At 38.2% G+C, this 19,923-nt stretch overlaps 1 protein-coding gene and 1 long non-coding RNA gene across 16 annotated transcripts in view; one reads left to right on the top strand and one right to left on the bottom strand.

The window, feature by feature from the left end:
- BCAS3 (BCAS3 microtubule associated cell migration factor) overlaps positions 1 to 19,923 on the top strand; it is an 803,928-nt gene that overhangs the window by 310,248 nt on the left and 473,757 nt on the right. The window lies entirely within an intron of this gene.
- LOC140522390 (uncharacterized) lies at positions 188 to 4,222 on the bottom strand. The gene is made up of 2 exons (XR_011973326.1): positions 4,014 to 4,222; positions 188 to 617 (listed from the first exon to the last, which is right to left on the bottom strand). It is a non-coding gene; the product is annotated as an uncharacterized lncRNA (long non-coding RNA).

The following is a 19,923-nucleotide window of genomic DNA, read 5'->3' as shown; positions in this document are numbered from 1 at the left end:
GGGCAAAGGGAAGTTCGTTACCTGTCAAACAGGTAAGAGGACATAGTGGATGAGGCTAGTAGCATTTAGTTGTAACTTTGGGCTTGGAGTTTTGAGAGAGATGGAAATAAAGAATTGGGTGCTGGGTGATAGGGAATGGAGTTAATTTGATGATCTACAGGAGTGCAGTGCCACTGAGACCTGTAGGGTATGACCAAGTGTGGAGATTTATTATTGAGTAGAGGACTCCACTCCTTTTGCTGGAGATAGCTGGAGTTTGGACTGGAAATACGTACAACATGAAATGGAAGGTACATGGTCATATGGTCAGATGGGAGGCCCCATTTCACTGATCCTCTTCCTTTCCAAAGGCTGGATATTAAATTCAAGAGAGCACAGCAGATGGTGATGGAAGTCCTTTCCACCTAGGTCATCTCCAGTTATCCTGATCTGTATCAGGCTACTGGCCCCAGATGGCTTGGGAGGAGAAGGTGAGATTGGTGACTTTGCACAGCCTTCCTTTAGTCACTTAAATCCAATTCACTTGCAAGTCATGGCATCATCTTCCTGATGTCATCAGTCTCTTGGAGAATGAAGGACAAACCATAAATTCCTCTTCCCTCAAGAAACAGGAACACCTAGAGAAAAAAGGCCTGAGGTCAACAGGAAAGCTATTCCTATTTGTTCTGGAGTTTCTCCACATAGGCTGGTCCAGGAGGTATAAGTTGCCTTGACTGATGATGATTGGAATTGCTCCTCTGCCCTCTAGCAGCTTTCCCTCAGGGGATATTCAGTAGAAAATGGGTGGGAAGTTTGGGATTAGAGGAAGGTGTGTTTTGCATGCCCTGGCACAGAATAGGTGCTTAATAAATACTTATTTCCTTTCTTTCCTTCTTTATGAAATTTTGGGAATATGTGGGCTCTGGATCAGAGCTACAGATCCTGAACTGTTAAACAACTTTTTAAAAGTTTATCTTTGAACAAAACCTGACAGGAATTAGAGGAGCCATAGGGTTTTGGGTGATCCATTTGTATTTTCCTTATGCTTGCAAATGATTTTATTTTTGAAATACCAGTTTAAAATATTTTTTCAGATGGCTTTGTGGTGTTTACTGTGATGCTGGAGGACTCTTGCTGCAATTTTATTTTCTTTTTAAGTGTAGAATAATTTTGTTCAGCCAAAATTTTACTAGGACTTTTAATCAGAGATTTATACATGTGAGGTAGTTAGATCAACAGGGAAAACCACAAAAGTTATAGCCCTGAGAAGGATTGGCTTCTTATATGCTTGTGAAGGATTTCTGTAGAAGGCCACAGCAGCCCCTTTGGTCTATACTAATACATAGGGAGATTTTCTTTCTCATTCCTGTTCCGATTTGTTTTCTGTAAGTGGAAGCCTTGCCCAGAAAGCGGGGCTTGGGATTACTTTGCCAACATAGTTGACCAATGGAGATTAGTCAAGATTTGAATCCTAGCCCTTATCCTTCCTAGTTTTGTGCCTCTCCTGCCTCCCTTTTTTTCTGTTTCAGCTCTCAAAGCCTAAATCATTGAGTTTCTGAATTCTGTAGCCAACAGGTATCTGGTACAACTGGGATGTCAATCTTTTATTCACCCTCTAAAGGGATCCCAGCTAGCATAAATAGAAAGGTCAGTAGGTAGGTAGGAAGAGGGAAAAACAACTGAAGGGATTTCTGTATAAGATTCCGACATTCAGAAATACTGTTTTGGGGGGTGCCTTTTCATTTCACTCTATGAAGAAGGCATGCAATATTGCCATGTTCCAGCATAGCAGTCCAAACACTGTAATTTGGGAAAGAGCCCTTTTTTAAACTAAAAAGAGTCCAGGGAAGCTTTTGTCTGTTCACATTTGCTCAAACTACTTCATTACTTCAAAAGTCAACGCTGTTACCCCTTGTGTTTCTTCCTTTCTGTTCTTTTTTAAGGCACAAACATTACAGTGCTGGTCATTTTTCTTTAGTGTCATGTCAAAACAAAATTGGCGTGCCTGTAAGTTCATTCCAGAAACAGTGTATTTACAGTTGATACTTGCCTGGCATCATCTTGTTTACTCACACAATGTAAACCTTTGATCAGGGTGGGATTCATTTTGAAAATGAATCACTCTTTGGCCTCACTGTTGTTTGTCTGTGCTCCTTTTAGCGAAGTGAGGTAAAGGAAATCGTTATCCTTTACACCCTCCAAAGCCAGTACAGATTGAATTCTGATTATTTTCTCTGTGAATATCTTCATGGTGATTTAGGACTGCCCAGGTATCTTTTTGGTGAAATAATAAAATTTAATATTCTTTATTTTTTCCCTCCAGAATTAACTTGAAAAATTTAGTTTACTTGGAAATAGTGTATTTCTTATAAATGTGTTAATACCCACCATAATAAAATGAAGGTTACATTTATCTATTTTATATTTCATCCTTTTCTATTTATTCAAAAACAATTTTAGTTATTAAATTGGTTCAACCTTACCCTGCATTAGAGCTTTTCTTTTAGCTGTCCTATTTCTTTTCCAAGTTAGGTTCTGGATCCCCCTAGTATTTAGTGCCATCTCCCTTCTCTCTCTCTCTCTCTATTTCCCCACAGTAGAATATGAGTCCATAAATGCAGAAACTCTTTCCATTTGGGGTTTTGTATACACAGTGCCTAATACAATGTGTTACACATAGTATTTAATAAATGCTTGTTAGATTGTATTGGATGAGATTGGTTTCTGTTCTAGGTTTAACAAAAATTCATCCTGAAGCCCCTGTCTCTCTTTTCTTCCTTTCTTCTCCAACCAGTCCCAATCTCATCAAGTTTGTGGGGAGGGAGAGGGAATTTACTGTGAGAGAAGCATTATATTTCTTGTCTTATCTAGGGAACAATGTTATTGACCTTCAGGAGGAACCATGCTTCAGAATCTCACTGAAGATATTTAATATTTTATGTCTCAATATAGCAACGAGACCCTAAGATTCTGAGACCAAGGTTTTGCAGAAATTGGCTCATTTGTTACAAAAGTACTTTGGACTTTTGAGCCCTCCATATTTGAAACATCATTTTTCCTTCTAGTATAGGTGTTGGGTTACTTTCATCCCTCAGGACCTCAGTGTTTAGCCTATATGTTGCATTGCATGGTCGCAGATACTGTTATTCCATTTTTATGAGACAGAACATATAACATATATAAATAAAAAGCAATCACACACTTCAACCTGCTAAAGTCTACTTAGAACAGTTAGTATTAATCTGCTACTTCTCAAACTCTTCTTTCCACATAATTTTTAATTATGGATTGAAGTTTCCTTTTTTTTAAAGCCAAATAATCATATTCTGAGTTAGCTCTGCTTTAATTTTTTTTTTTACTTCAGATGACATATAACATAAATTTAAAATTGAGAAAATTCTGTTCTTTCAGACTTTCTTAGTTCCTGGGTTTTAGTAGTTGGAAGATGAATCTAAAGTTTTAGATATATTTCAGTCATACACATATACCCCCTTTTATTTTTTCTTTTGAAAGACTTTTCCTGTTTTTGTAGTGGTTTTATCTTTATGCACATAGTTTTTCTTTCCTATGTTCTTATAAGATTATGACAGTCCCAAGTTTACTAAAAATCACTCAGATCAAGTAAGCTTTACATATTTTCACGTCACTTTCCAGTTTCCCAGTGCTTCACTCCTCTTTTCCAGATGAGTTCTTATGGGAAAGTAAGGTTGAAAGGAGTGACATCATCACATCTTTCTGAATAACAGATGGGTTTCCTTTAAGTAACACTTACTTATGAAACCACCCATTTAGAGAAATAGGAACAAAAATAGTTTTAAAGAAAATTAGATGTAGGAGATCTTTAAGAGCAACAGAAAAATTCTTTTCTACTGTTTACTACAAAATACAGACTATAAAAATGAATCAGAAACAGAATATTTGGGCTTTTTCTTCATTTTAGTGTTGTTCAGGGGGCATGCGGCAGAATTATTTTTTGCATGTTCACCGATACTTGTTTTTAATTCTAGAGGATGTAGTTATCAATTAACACTGACCTGCAGCTGCTCTTGGTTATGGCTTTTAAGTGCCCATCAGATATTTCCCTCTTCTTTTATGTCTTTACATCCTCTGAGATTTCAGCATCCAAAATGCTTTCTTATCCAGCTCTTAAAGCTTTTTCTTCTTTTTTCCTTGTTTGTATTTTAATATTAATGTGAGCCTCCTCTAGAGGGCGGTATTTTCTCAGCTTTCTTGCATCTAGACTCTTCTTGCCCTCAGAGTGGCAGTGACTGATTCTGAGGGCACACTCAGATCATGTAGCATTTCAGGTTCCCTTCAGTCAAGATTTCTTGACCTGTGTTCTGTTATGTCACTGAACAGATTTATATTTTGGAGAAAAAGACACACCCAACACTTTAATGCAATTAACCTTGAGATAGGGAATTTTGTGTGTGAAAGAGGCATTACTAAGGAATATTTTGTTCATTTTGCAGGAGTAAATTACATTGTAGGAGCATTTTAGAATGCAGCCTTTGAATGTCTGAGCCCTTCGCTGGGAAGTTGTGTGAAAAGAGCTTTTGGATTTGCGTTTTTGCACCTGAAATTTATTTCTTGAAATCCCTAGTTCTCAAGTTAGAGAGCTGTACCCTTAAAACTCATCGTAGAAAAAAACCACCTCATCATGAGTCTCCTCATCTGGATTCTTCAATTGAACGCAGTTAAGATTGTGCTAAATGATTCAGTTACAGACAACGTTCTGGTCAATCACTTGAACACCAAGTGATGTCGTTATTTTCTGAAAGGCTTTTTAGCTTGTTGGTTTATACATACGTGTGTGTGTGTGTGTGTGTGTGTGTGTGTGTGTGTGTGTAATCAACATTGATTAAGTTCCTTCCATGCACTGGGTGTACTGTTAGGCCCTGGGAATATTAACAATAACTACTAACCATTTATACAGGACTTTAAGGTTTTCTATTGCTATATGCATGTAGCCATAGCTTCATAAACTTTACAAATTAGTATTTTAATTCAATTAATTCAGTTCAGCTGGTACTGATTAGGCAATTACAGCATGAAAGCACTGAACTATGTACTGCTTGGGGAGCTAGAAAGTTTGGGTGAGACTTGGACCCTTTGCTTTTGAAGCTTGTGGTTTGATTGGATGATATGATACATACACATGTAACTGTCATATACAACAATGCGTAGTAAGTGTATTAAGAGTTGTATTTAAGGTGAAAAGGTTGAAAACTTGTCACTGACTGAAGAGGTTAGAATCAGGGAAGGTGTTTCCAACGTGGTAATATAATTACTTATCCAGTAGAAATAAGTCTAGGCCTAAAGGAAATCAGTTGGAATAATATTTAGTCATCTCTTTCTGGCTTTTTTTTATTAGTGTTTGTTAGATTTTCATTGGAGTTTGTTAAACTCTCTGTTTTCTTGTTTCTCTTATGTTTGTGTTTGTTTGATCTGGTGTCAGAGTGAATACTAGGGTGACATGATATAGTTGGTAAAACTGTTGGACTTAATGGATTTAAATTGCTATTTGGCTTTAAGAAGGCTCTTCATATAGCTCCTACTTATCAGCTACAAATAGGAATGACAGTCTCATGTGGAACAGAAAAATCAATCAAAGGAGTATAGTGAAGACATTGCAGTGAGATGGCAATTTTGGATTTTTGGAGGCCGGATTTCCAAATAGAAAAGTCCATATAAGATTCTGAGGAGACTCTAAATGCCTAAATAGTAAATGGGTGAGTTTCATGAACCTTGTTTCAGTGTTTAATGTATGTGCAACACAGGTAACGATTTATCCTTTCCCTTCCTTTGTGCTTGCTGTATCCAGCTTCCCTGGATCCTTTCCAGATCTATTCTGTTTTTCTTCGCTGGGGGCACAGTTTAGGATGTGTGATTGCTACCTGCTTCTTTATCCACTTTCTTTCGGAGATTGAGCTCACTACCCTGTTACAAAAGGTAGCTCATTTTTAGCCTTAGGAAAATGGTCCTCAATATGGTTTGGTTTTCTCTGAATTTTTATGGAATTTATATCGGATGAAAAATTAGTGGTATAATAAAATAGTTCAGAGCCCCAATGTAGAAAAATTCCTTTTAGCCAAAAGTTTGACTGTCTGCCAGACATATATAACTTATATGTAGTTTATTTTTTTTGGACAGATTTGTTTGCTTATTGTTGCATCTGTTAGATTTAGAACTTCTTGAAGTCAGGAACTTTATTTTGCCTCTTTTTAAAATCTCCTTCATGTAGCACAGTATTGGACACATAACAGGCACTTAATAAATGTTTATCAACTGACTGACCTAATTTAAGTAAATTTGCTAACAGATCTTAAAAGAGTGAAGTTAGAATTTTTAAGTCTGTGGGTAAAGGGTGCCCCCTCCAACATATTGTGCCAAAGATGAAAGCATATTGTAGAGGGAAGCTAATCCCAGAGACCAGAGCTGAAGAGAAACTGGAAGTGACATGCGAATGAAGTGTTTGAGCTGCTGGGGGGCAAATCAGGACAAAGCCATGTGGGTTTTAGTGATGCTCAACAGAAGACCTGGCTCAGCAAGGTGAATGGAATTATATGATACAATGATGAAGGAATGGCTACACAAAATGAGTTTGGAGCTATGGAATGAACAAGTATTACCAAGACCATTAGCCTCAGACAGGCTGAGGCTTCAGGGGTCTAAATGGGACTACATTGACCAAAGCATTTTTAGAGCTTACCAGAGAAGCTGAGATACGGGTAAATGTTCAATAATGCACTAGAAAAAATCCTCTTTCCTTCAGATGAACAAATATTGAAACTCAAATTATGTCTTTGACCTCTTCTATGCATTTCATCATTTTTATTCTAAAACTTCAAATGCTCTATGTAAACATCACTTATTTTTATTGTTGAATGTCTTATCTCCTTACTAAATTGTGAGCTCCTTATGGGCCAAGAATATATAATTTTTTATCTTTTTCATATATCTCTATTCCCTTGTGCAGTGCCTTGCACATAGTAGGTGCTTAATGTTTATTGAATTGAATTTTAAAATTGCAATAGTAGGAGGAAGTATTTGGTGTGATGGGGAAATGGCACATTGAACTGGAGTAGAGATGAGAAGAGGAGAGAGATTTAAGGTTCATTGCAGTGTTAACACTGGATGATGAGGTGAGAGTAATGCCCAGTAGCCTTTAAAAAAGATGATAGAATCAGAAGAGTGCATTGTTAATGACTGGGCGACAGCCTTTCAGGAATAGGGTCTGTGTCTTAAAAATGCGATTGCTTCCTTAATGAGGGCACAGTAATATAATGTGACAGCTGTAATTTTGGAGTGGGTGAGTGAGTGTAGGTGTGCATTTGATCCTGATGAGGGAGCTTTGACTTCTGAGTGTGACAGAGTTGATAAAGAGTGTTATATAGGAGCAGAAGGAGAAGCAGAGGAGCAGAGTAGTTTTTCTTGGGTTTAGATTGTCCAGGAGCTACTTATTTAAGTGTCTTAGTATTCTTCCTTTGGGCATTCTTTAGCTCACCCATTTCCAGCACTTATGAATGTATTGCCATAATAGGAGCAGGCAGCTTTCTGTTTTTATGAGAATAACTTGTTCATCTGAGTGCTGTTTCTTGACTATTCATTCTCACTATATGTTGATTTTCTATGATTGATTCTATAATGAACTGGTGATCTTTTGCTTTCTTGTTTCTAATATTAGAAGACTCCACTGAAATTGAGTATATTTCCTGTGGGGTTATTTTTCCAAGGGTGAAAAAAATGCAAGAATATTTTGAACATAGATACTGAAATGTTAACCTGGAAATAAAAAAAGGGAAACAAAAAATTTTTATCTTGCTTGTTCTGCAAAATGCTTGTTTTTACTGTCTCCTCTCACCCCTACCCCCGCTTTTCCCCCCCGGCATTTTGTGGGGCTGTTAAAATCAGTGGCTCTTTCCCATCTGAAGGAAATGCATCTTTGACACTTCTCATGACCTGAGTCATGGTGCTGACACAGAGCCAGAAAATATTCTTAACAGTTCTGGGTAGATGCAGGACTTCTGGGGGTGGGAAGAAATAATACTTTGCCATTTCAGTTTATAGTTATAGGTTTGAGGTATAAGTCACTTCGAAAATAATATTTTTGTTTTGAGATTTATCCCTTGCTTTTTGTGTCATCATTTTTGGGGGCATGCAGTTTTTAAAAAGTTGTAAAAATATGAAATTGGTAAACTGGGAACATTCCGACCTTTCCAAGTCTTTGGAAATGCACTTTGAGTGTCCTCCGTTGGAGTAAAACAGTTGTATGATTTCCATGCTATTTGGGGCATTTACATATTGCTTTATATTGCTATGCACTTAGGTAATCAAAACTGATGTAACCAAGGGTTCCTCCTTAACTCACTTGATTGAATTAAACTCACTTTTCTTCTTTTGATTTTTCTTTGCATTAGTGAAGTATTAGCTACTTTTCTTTGTTATTAACTTCATTGTACCTGGTACTTTTTTGTTTTTGTCAGCAGTGAAGTGGGGGATTCAAGGACAGAGATCAGTGAAGAGCAGTCATTTATAGTGTGGGTGGAGAGTTTCCCTTTTTTTGATTCTAGATAAAGCGTTTGGATTTGGGGAACTTTTAAAGTATGGTTTGAAAACCTATGGTTCTTCTCTTTCTGGATGTTGTATTTGTACTTTATTTAGAGAAATTAAAAATTTTGTGGGTGCTTGTGGATACAGTGGTAGAAAGAATCAGGCCAGTGCTTCTTTGTCTTTTTGTGTGTCTGTCTTTAGCAGCGTTCTGGTAATTCCTAGTATTCCTTTCCCAGAGTAATGTTTTTAAATGAATAAAATAAAATATGTAGGATTTCAAAGGAAACCAGTTATATTGAAGTAAGATTAATATTTTTCCCATTCAAGTTTACGTATCCTCTGAGATCTTTCAGTGGACACCTTGGGGGCTATGGACCTTAGACTAAGAATCCTTGGTCATAGTGCCTTTCTGTTCCTGCAGTTTTCAACTAACCAACTCGGGTTTTTTTTTTCTCCTTTTTCTGTTAATGCTAATCTTTCAAAAATTTGCATTTGAAAAACAAATTTACATCTTTTAAATGAATAACAAACTGTTAAACACACACAAATCCACACATACATATATAGCACACAGATGCACTGTCTTTTCATCCCAGAATCCTTGAATACTATAAAAATAATTAACTAGACTTGAAACTCCCCTCTATAGGGCAGAGTGTTAACCCAATTTAGAGATGGGAGAACTAAATATGGTGAGATTAAACATCCTATTCAGTAACAGACTATGTGAGTACTAGAGAGGAAATGTAACTCAAAGCCTTCTCTTTTAGCCAATAGATTTCAGTGCCTGTCCTCACACATATTCCATCCTGAAATCCTTCATTTAAATCTGTCTTATTTCATTAAGGTTCCTCATGGTCACTTTCGGGATTCTCAATTTTTCCTTTTATTTTCCCTTGTCTGTTTTCCTTTACTTTGGAAACTTTGCCAACCGGTCCTTTTCACCTCTTTGCTGGTTGTCAGTACTTCCTATATCTTGAGTTCCTCAGCCTGGCCTCAGTCAATCTATCTCCTACAGTTGTGGAGCTGTATGAATTACATCCCACTCTGTCCTTATGTGCAACAGACAGTAAATGCCTTTGTTATAGCGATCAGAATTTTTAAATAATAGGGTTTGTGAAATTTCTGACAGCCTCTGTGTGTGTGTGTGTGTGTGTGTGTGTGTGTGTGTATAAGAAGGTACTTACAGATGCTTGCAAAACCTTAAGAACATTAAGCTTCATTTTAGGGTCAATTGTGGATTTGAGTCTCTCATAAATGTCTAAGTGTCTCTCATAAATGATCTTCCTGTCCTTCCCCTATCCTCTGTAATATAACAGCTTAACTTTCCTGGAAACATCTTCATGCCAGGTGATACCTGTTGTTTATTTGGATAAAGTACTTTAAAACAATACAAAGTGAAGTTTTTCTGTTGAAATATTGCGCACTTCAACCTGTAGCTGCTGCCCCCAGTCCTTCCAACTTCTCAAATATTGAAAAATAAAGTCGATGATAGCAATTAGGAATGGGACTAAACTTCCTGTATCTTTAATCCCCCCCTTTAAACATTCTGCTTGGCAGCAGGGAGCAAGTTGTGTTCTGTGTTTTTGGTGTTTTCATGATTTTTATTGAATTGTCTCTTCCACTCTCTCAGACTACTTCTGTGAGCCAGTCTTGCTTCCGCCCAGTTCAGTTCAGTATGTGGGTCAGAAGGCACTGTTTCTCACTAGGGCGCTGCTGTTTCCTCTTCCGACTCAAGTAGATTACAGATTATACTGGAGCATGTCTGAGAAAAGGTCAAAAAGGAGGGTGAAAGTCCTGGATCTGCAGCTGGGAAGCTTTTCATTCTCATCTAGTGAACTTAAAAAAAATCAAATGGAAAAAGAAAAACACACCCCAAAAAACATTAACTAACAATAACCCACATGCAAGCAATTCACATTTGCCTATTATCCTTTATTGTGTATTTTGAAGAGATTTTATTTGGCTTTCATTAAATGATTATCTAGTGTTTGGTTGAAAAAGCTTTAATGTGAAATTGGACAGCAAGCCATAGCTAAGCAGACTTTAACTTCCCTGAGCCTGGATTGCCTGTGATTGTCTCAAAACAAGTTACCATTGTGCTTGTGAGTCAAGAAACCTGGGACTTTTCTACCACAGAGTTAACTCAGTTAAAATATTTGGTTCATATAGAATTTCTAGCTCTGTTAGCTCTATGGCAGGATATTAGAAGCAGGCTGACTGCTTTGGCCTTTGCGGGAAGAGAGTGCACAAACATACACATATTAATAAAATTTTGTTGTTAGACATATACAGCACAACAGAGGTATATAAATCTGCTAATATAATAGATAAATATATTATTTAGAGATAGAACTTCTGTTCATGGTGGCGTTTGGAAAATGCAATCATTCTCAGTGGCATAGAACAAAATGGTACTGCAGGTGTTTTGAAGAAGTCAAAATGTTAAACTAAGAATGTGGTGAAATGGGGAGGCCTAGGCCCCAAGTGAAAAATGAGGATTGTCCTGTGGTATAAGCACGTGTAGAGATGGAGGAGAATAAGCTTATGTCATATCACCATAAAAGACATTGAATTTTATATGCCCCTCCATGGCATAGATTCTCAACCTCCTTGATATTTATTTATAGATATTAAAATTAAAATTTATAGATTTTAAAAATTAGATGGTACCACAAGTTCCAACATCAAAATGCCTTCTGTAGGATAGTTGTTATAAAAAAAACCCAGACTTCTCTTGTACTTCTATTTTCTTTTAAATGAATTTTCTCCCTTTTTATTCTTTTCACTGCAACAGCCAATGTTTTCTATTTTTTAAATCATCACGTGCCTTTAATATTCCCATTTTTTTTGTTCTTCCTACCAAATAATTGCCTTCTCCTTCATTAAACTCACTATGCCTTATTTGTTAAAAAAATAATTTTTACTTATCTTGTTTTTATATCATCTTTATTTCTTAATGTATCATTTTCCTCCTTTACCCAAGAGCCATCTCTTATAACAAAGAATAAAAAAAGAGGAAAAAAATGGTTCAACAAAATTAATCAACCCATCAGTCAAGTCTACAGCGTTCCATATCCATAGCACCTACCCTCTGTAAAAAATGAAGGGTAGTGCTTTCTCATATCTCTTTTTCAGTCGTACGATCTCTTTCATTTCAGTTTCCTCTATACTTGATCAACTAGTCTCTTCTGCCTCCAAGGAATATCCTTAAACATGCATCTACACACATACATACCTATCTATCATGAAGTTCTTAGACTCCATTTGATAAAGTATTTCTCTAGTTACATGGAACCCCAAAATAGGGACAAATCTGGTCCATTTGTACCATTAAAAATCAGTTGTAACAGCTCACAACTTTTGAAACCAATGATGGAAAGTGAAGATTTTAAAATGGATTTTAAAAACCATTACTTAAATGGTGTAGTGGTTTGTTTTCTTTAATTCTTCTTGATTATCAATCCTACTTGATGGAATACTATATTTGGAAAACTCTGTGCCCACGCATGACAAAACTATGGATCTTTTTCTGTATTTTGGTATTAATCAATTTGAGAAGAAAGTGATTTACTAGAAAGAACCTTCAGCTTCAAGTCAATATTACCAGGTTCAGGTCTTTATACTGCTCTACTAGACTTGGGAATCTGTGGAAGTTACTTACTGTCTCCAAGCCTTTGTTTCTTTTTCTGTAAAATCTTTTTAATGATGCCTTCAGTATTTTATCTTGTATGTTTTTCATCAGGAAATGATTTTTAAAATGATAAATCACTACAGGAAGTGTTGTTTATTAACAATATCATTTTAGCCTCATTGCTTTAAGTATGTATAAAAAAAAAGTTGATTTTTATTTAAAAGCCTGGGCAATAAAATTTCCTGTGTCTTAAATTTTTATAATTTTTTTTCTTTATTTGGTTTGGAGTAAAAAAAAAAAAAATAGAAAGAAAGAGACTTTGTAAGTTAAACTTGGTCTGGAATGGTGAACAAGTCCCAGGACCTAGCTTTAGAAGCATCTGGCAGCAGGCCATGTTCACATGTTCTCGGATCGTTGCATTCAGAAGCTAAGAATACCCACCAAGCTTCTGCAAAAAGGGTAAAGATAAAACAGAACGGAGGTTAGCTTTGCAGCGGCGTTACCTGGGAGTTGATGCTGATGTTTTTTCCACAAATGTCCAGCTTTGTCAAAGCCCAGTAAATCTTGGGAAGTTTATTTTCCTTGTAGCATCTGTGTTTTATAATGGGGCCTTTAATTTGTTTTTACTTTGTCTGCAGGGATTTCTTTTGTCCGGAGTTTTCAGCCTCCTTTTTTTTTTTCCTTCTGTACAAGTGAGTCTGTTAATGATGGCCAGTTTGGGAATATACCTCTGCAAAACTGACATGACAAGCTGTTCCCTGAGTGCAGCAACAAAGCCCATTGTTATTTTCTCTCTTCACATTTATCCTCAACTTAATCCATTTTTCCTCTGTGTATTTGTGGTATAGAATGTCTGGAAAATCATAGCTTGGAATAATGCCTACACGATATGGTGGCAATCCCAAATAGCATATTTTAGCTCTGGTCAGCTCGTGTTCAAGAGAAGGAATGAGTGACCTAGCCATGGGTTCTCTGAATTCCTTTTATCCGGGCCGCTCTTCCAGATCCCAGAAGGCAGGCCTTTGCCTACTCACTAACCCCTATATGGAGGAGCAGATGCAATCCACAGCTTTACCATTTTCCAGGTCACTTCTGTGAGAAGGCAGTTAGGGAAAATCAGAACAAGAGGCCTGGAGGAGCGAGAATCAGGAAGAGAACAACCATCCCAAATGAAACTGGCATTCCTGTCCTTTCCCAGAATTCCAAGATGCCCTGCAGACACTGTCCTCTTTGTGCTAACTGCTCTAAAAGAGAAAGGATTAAAAATAATTGCCCACACTAAAAAAGAGCTTTCCTCCTAACAGCCCTGTGAAGTAGGTAGTGAAATCTCATTACTCCTCCTTTACAGATGAGACTGCTGTAAAAACAGGTTAAATAATTTGCCCCTGGACACACAACCTGTGTCACCGCTAGGAATCTTATCACTCTCACCACTGTACCATGCTATATTTTTTCATTGTCTAATATTTAACTAGCTATCTCACCGCTGGCATGTCAAATAGCATCTTATTGTGACTCATTTCCTTCTTCTGTAAGGCCTCAATCTCTAAATTCAATGATCAGATTTTACGAATTTGAGTCTTACTTTATTCTTCTTTTGAGGTTATTGATACTTAGGCTGCTTTCTATATGCCACAGGGTTACTGTGAATAAAATCTAAGTGTCACTTATTATTATTTCTGTTTTCATACGGAAATATTGAGACCCATTGGCATTGAGCACCCAGAGTTACATAGCAAGTCAATGACAAACAGTGACCTCTGGTTCTCTTCCTGGTTTATTGCTATTTATTGAAAAAGTCATTCATATATTGATGTTCCCTTTTAACAACCTGAAAGATCATTATTACTGAACTATTTTTTTTAACCATGAGAAATATATATTTTATTCCTGATTCTGGGATCCTTCCCTCCTTTTCCTTCCCATACTATCTCAGTCTCCATCTCTATTTCCTCAGCTGTTAAATACACATAATAATAGAACCTACCTCTCAGGTTTGTTTTGAAGATCACATGATATAATATTAGTGTACCATTTAGTACAATGCCTGGCATATAGTAGGAAATACATAAACGCTTATCCTCTTCTTTTCCCTCCTTCTTTCTCCAGAGGAAATTCTGTCTTTCACCTCTTCAACAGTATTACTGGTAGGAGGCAGTTTTTAATTATTATTTATTTCTTTATTTTATGCTTGCTCATTTTAGGTGGTGAACTGGTGAACCACTAAAAGTTCAGAAGTACAGCAGATTTATATGAGGACTTGAAAGCCTATAAGCTTAGATAGTTTATCTGTATAGACTTGAGCCTAAAAAATAGGACTAGGAGTCTTGAAATAACTAACTTTCTCAGGAAATATTTGGTACTTCCTGTGTCTCATTGTGCCAGAAATACTATGGGAACAGCCTTTCTTGTGACATTTTGTCACTGATAGGTCTTGTCCCAGCTGAATCTTGAAAGTGCAGAGGCATTGGAAATTTACATTCATTCTGATGTTTTGAGATGTCCATGTTCAGAATATTCATTTTCATTTTATTTAGCTGTAATTAAAATATTGGCATCTTACTCTTTGCTCTTCTGAAGTTAAAAAGCAGCAAGAAGTAAGGTGAATAGGAAGGGTTAATGCAGGTGATGCCATAGTTTTGCACAGTGATTTTCTTCAAGCTTCTCAGAAAGTTTCTCATGATATTATTAATCTTGTTTATAATAGGCATTGTTTCTCCAAGGCAATATTGTAACCTCAGTTCCCAGTTTTTACAAGGTCCAGTGTTGTAACCCCATTCTCTTGCTAGGAAGAAATAAGGTAAATCCTCCCATCTTGGGATATCTGCTTCTTCCTAGACACCCTTTCTGCCTCCAAATAGAGATTTTATACCCTATGATCCTGTTCACGATGCCAAATGTATCTCCAAGGCAGTATTCACAGCACCAATGACAACTATGAATTTCCAGTGTAGTTCTGAATCATATAGTATACCAGACTCTCCATATAAAAGGCAAAAGAAAAACATTCAGACACCAGAAAGCTGAATCCCAACACCAAAAAACCAAATCCATCATAGCAACAAAGAAATCTATACGCAATAACAATGCAAGGGGCACTGCCATCCCTACGCCTTCCCTCTGTTAGACTTCCCACAAGCCAGCTCCCTTAAACAAATCTCAAACAGGCTCCCGTTCTCTGCTTTCTCTGTCCTTCCCAGCTCTGACTAGTCTGATCAACTTCCTCTCAGCTCTGCTCCAGCTCCTCTTCTTACTGTTCCACCCTTCCTGCTCCACCCCTTCCTATTCCACCCATTCAGCAAGCTCTTCCCACCACATGTGACTTAGGCTTCCATGTGATTTAAGCAGGTTACATGGTTCTGTTAATGAATGGGAAGGATCTTTCCATTTTAATTACTATTGCAGGCATGTAGAACAAGAAAGGATATTTTGTTCCTTTAATGTCAGAAATGCAAAGAAACTTGATCAGGGTCAAAGCATTCAGTCTGTGTATACTGGTTGGCCTTTTTGATCACTGAATGCTACTACCTCTTCAAGAAGAGCCTTCCAATATTGCTTACTAAAAAGAGCTAAGACTTGGGCATTGATAAAAGTAACCACAGGACTATCCTTACAGGGTCCAATGAAAAGAGGATTCTGTTGACTATGATTTTGTTGGCACAGCTGTTCTGGGTGCCAGAAAGAAATGCAGTGGAATGAGAAACATTCCCTTTAGCCACCTAGTGCTAGAGGAGGCCTGGTGACCTGTCATCTCTACAGCACAAATTTTGATGATTATAAAAGGCAGTCTTTTGCATGGTCCCTAGCTCCTGTGTACAAGAGCAAATACATCTACAACTTTGTTCAGAAGAGCCATCAGTGAAAATTAGGTCCAAGGATCTGTGGGAGTGAGAACCAAGAAAAAAAGCATCATCCTTTTATTCTTATGTGTTTGATTTGCAGCCTGAATTTGAATTTCTTTCTCTTCCCCAACCCCCGAAAAATAATTTTTTTTTTTATTAAACTTTTAACATTTATTTTCACACAATTTTGGGTTACAAATTTTCTCCCCTTTTTTCCCCCTCCCCCCCCCAGACCCAAGTTTTCTAATTGCCCCTGTGACCTATCTGCTCTCTCCTCTATCCTCCCTCTCTGCCCTTGTCTCCGTCTTCTCTTTTGTCCTGTAGGGCCGGATAGCTTTCTTGACCCCTTAACCTGTGTTTCTTGTTACCCAGTGGTAAGAACATTACATTTGGTCCTAACACTTTGAGTTCCAACTTCTTTAGCACCCTCCCTCTCTACCCCTTCCCCTTGGAAGACAGGCAGTTCAATATAGGCCATATCTGTTTAGTTTTGCAAATGATTTCCATACTAGTTGTGTTGTATAAGACTAACTATATTTCCCTCCATCCTGTCCTGTCCCCCATTACTTCTATTTTCTTATGGTCCTTTCCCTCCCCATGAGTGTCGACCTCGTATTGCATTCTCCTCCCCATGCCCTCCCCTCTATCCTCCCCCGCTTCCTGCTTGTGCCCCTGTCCCCCACTCTCCTGTGTTATGAGATAGGTTTTCCTATCAGAATGAGTGTGCATTATATTCTTTCCTTTAGTGGAATGTGATGAGAGTAGATCTCATGTTTTTCTCTTGCCTCCCCTCTTTATCCCACCACTAATAAGTCTTTTGCTTGCCTCTTTTATGAGAGATAATTTGCCCCATATAACTTCTCCCTTTCTCCTCCCAATATTTCTCTCTCACTGCTTGATTTCATTTTTTTTTTTTTAGTATATGATCCCATCCTCTTCAATTCACTCTGTGCACTCTGTCTCTATGTATGTGTGCGTGTGTGCATGTGTGTGTGTGTGTACTCCCACCCAGTGCTCAGATACTGAAATGTTTCAAGAGTTATAAATGTTGTCTTTCCATGTAGGAATGTAAACAGTTCAACGTTAGTAAGTCCCTTATGATTTCTCTTTGCTGTTCGCCTTTTTATGGTTCTCTTCATTCTTGTGTTAGAAAGTCAAATTTTCTTTCCAGCTCTGGTCTTTTCATCAGGAAAATTTGAAAGTCTTCTATTTCATTGAAAGACCATTTTTTCTCCTGAAGTATTATATTCAGTTTTGCTGGATAGGTGATTCTTGGCTTCAGTCCTAGTTCCTTTGACTTCTGGAATATCCTATTCCATTCCCTTCTATCCCTCAATGTAGAAGGTGCCAGATCTTGTACTATCCTGATTGTATTTCCACAATACTTGAATTGTTTCTTTCTAGCTGCTTGCAATATTTTCTCCTTCACCTGGGAATTCTGGAATTTGGCCACAATGCTCCTAGGAGTTTCTCTTTTTGGATCTCTTTCATGCGGTGTTCTGTGGATTCCTTGAATATTTATTTTGCTTTCTGGTTCTAGAATCTCAGGGCAATTTTCCTTGATAATTTCGTGGAGGATGATGTCTAGGCTCTTCTTTTGATCATGGTTTTCAGGTAGTCCCAGAATTTTTACATTGTCTCTCCTGATTCTATTTTCCAGGTCAGTTGTTTTTCCAGTAAGATATTTCACGTTATCTTCCATTTTTCAAATCTGCGCGGTATGTTCTGAGATATGTCTTTCTCGAAAAGTCCAAAGCTTCCATCTGTACCATTCCAGATTTGAGAGATCTATTTTCTTCAGTAAGCTTTTGAATCTCCTTTTCCATTTGGTTAATTCTGCTTTTGAAAGCATTCTTCTCCTCATTGGCCCCTTGCACCTCCCTTGCCAGCTGAGTTAGGCTAGTTCTCAAGGTGCCAATTTCTTCAAGATTTTTTTGGTTCTCCTTTAGCAGGGAGCTGATCTGTTTTTCATGCTTCTCCCTTATCCCTCTCATTTCCCTTCCCAGTCTTTCCTCCATCTCTCTAACTTGATTTTCAAAATTCCTCTTGAGCTCTTCCATGGCCCGAGCCCATTGGGTGGGCTGGGACACAGGATCCTCGATTTCTGTGTCTTTGCCTGATGGCAAGCATTGTTCCTCCGCATCAGAAAGGAAGGGAGGAAGTTTTTTTTCTCCGATAAAGTACCCTTCAATAGTTTTATTTCTTTTCCCTTTTCTTGGCATTGTCTCCACCTAGTGGCCTGACCTCTGAATGTTCTCCTCACACTCACCTCGCCTCCTGGTCCTCCCAGCCAGTGTTTGGGGACTGAGATTCAAATGCTGCTTCCAGCCTTAGGATTTTTGGCAGGGGCAGGGCTGCTATTCAGTGTGAGAATTAAGTTCAGGTGCTGAGGTCAGGGGCAGGGCCGCCTCTCTGGCTCAATTCCCTCAGGAGGTTTATGCACAGACCTTCCACAATGGATCCAGGCTCCCGTCCGTTTGGGGAGCCCCCGTCCGCAGCCGTCTCTCAGCCCCCACCTCCTGGGGGGGGCCGAGCTATGGGGGCACCTCACTCCCCTCTCAACCCGCCAAAGAGACTCTCTCACCTACCCCCGTCAGTCACCTGTTGGTGGGGGGCCCATGCAGCTGCTGAAGATCCCGCCTCCGGATCCCTCTCAGAACTTTGTCTCTCGGAGCCGCGGCCGCCTTTTGCGAGAGGTTTGCAGGTCCCTCTGTGGGTGTGGGGACCCGCGTGGCCGCTAGAGACTCCGTTCTGCAGCCCTCTCGGATCTCTTTCCCACGGTGTCAGTGCCGCGGCAGGGCTGCTCTCCTCTTCCCGCCCCGGCGCCCAGTCCCCGGCGCGAAGGTCCCCCCGCGAGAGGTTTGCAGGTCTCTCCGGAACAGAAATCTCCCTCGCTCCAATATTCCGTGGTCTCTGGGTGCAGAATTCGCCCTGGGTTAGTCTCCTCTGCCGTTCTGTGGTTTGTGGGTTCGGAGCTATGTGTATGTGCGTCTTTCTACTTCGCCATCTTGGCTCTGCCCTGAAAAATAATTTTAAAGATTTTTTTCTTTGAATAATATAGAAATTTACATTTTTTCTTTTTAAAAATATCTCTTATTTTAAATATATCTTTATTGATATCTTTTGTTTTTACTTCACCTGAATTTGACAAAATAGCCCCCCCCTCACCCCCTCCCAGAAAGCCGTGCCTCGTCAAAAAGAATAGACTAGATCATTGATTTCCTTGAAGGGAACTCCCCTGTAAGAAAAGTCCTCTATCAATGAATATTGACATTTTCCCTGCCACTGTCTTAGCTTCCTAGTACACTGAGAGGTTGTGACATCCTCAGTTGTTCAACCAATATGCCTAAGTATTAGGAATCGAATTCAGGTCTTCCTAGCTCTGAAGACAGAATAATAATGAAAGCTGATATTTATATATGGTGCTGCTATGTTTTATGAAGCACTTAGAATATCTAATTTGACCTTGTGATATAATATTTCAGGTCTTATTCCCATTTTACAGATAGGGAAATAATTGACTCTTTGGGGTTAAATTAATTACCCATGATCTCACAGCTACCAAGTATTGGAGACAGGATTGAAACTACTTCCATGCTACTTTTCATAACAAAGAATAAAAAAAAAGAGCAGAGAAAAGCAGTTTAGTAAAGCTAACCACTATATCAGCCAATTGTAACAGTGTATACAGTCCTTCATTTCTATAATCTCTCCCACCCTCATTTCTGCAAAGAAGGGAATGAGATACCCTCTCATCTCTTCTTTGACTTTAAGCTTGGTCATTATAACTTTATAGCTTTTAGTTTTGACTTTTTGAATATGTGCATTTCAACTTTTGGTACCATATTTTTACCTGGGATCCAAGATGGGATGATTGTTTAAATCATTTCTTAAAATTTATTTTCAGTGTTCCAT

Source organism: Notamacropus eugenii, chromosome 2 (genome assembly GCF_028372415.1).
Source record: "Notamacropus eugenii isolate mMacEug1 chromosome 2, mMacEug1.pri_v2, whole genome shotgun sequence".
Lineage (NCBI taxonomy): Eukaryota > Metazoa > Chordata > Mammalia > Diprotodontia > Macropodidae > Notamacropus > Notamacropus eugenii.
This window is presented reverse-complemented; position numbering and strand designations above follow the sequence as displayed.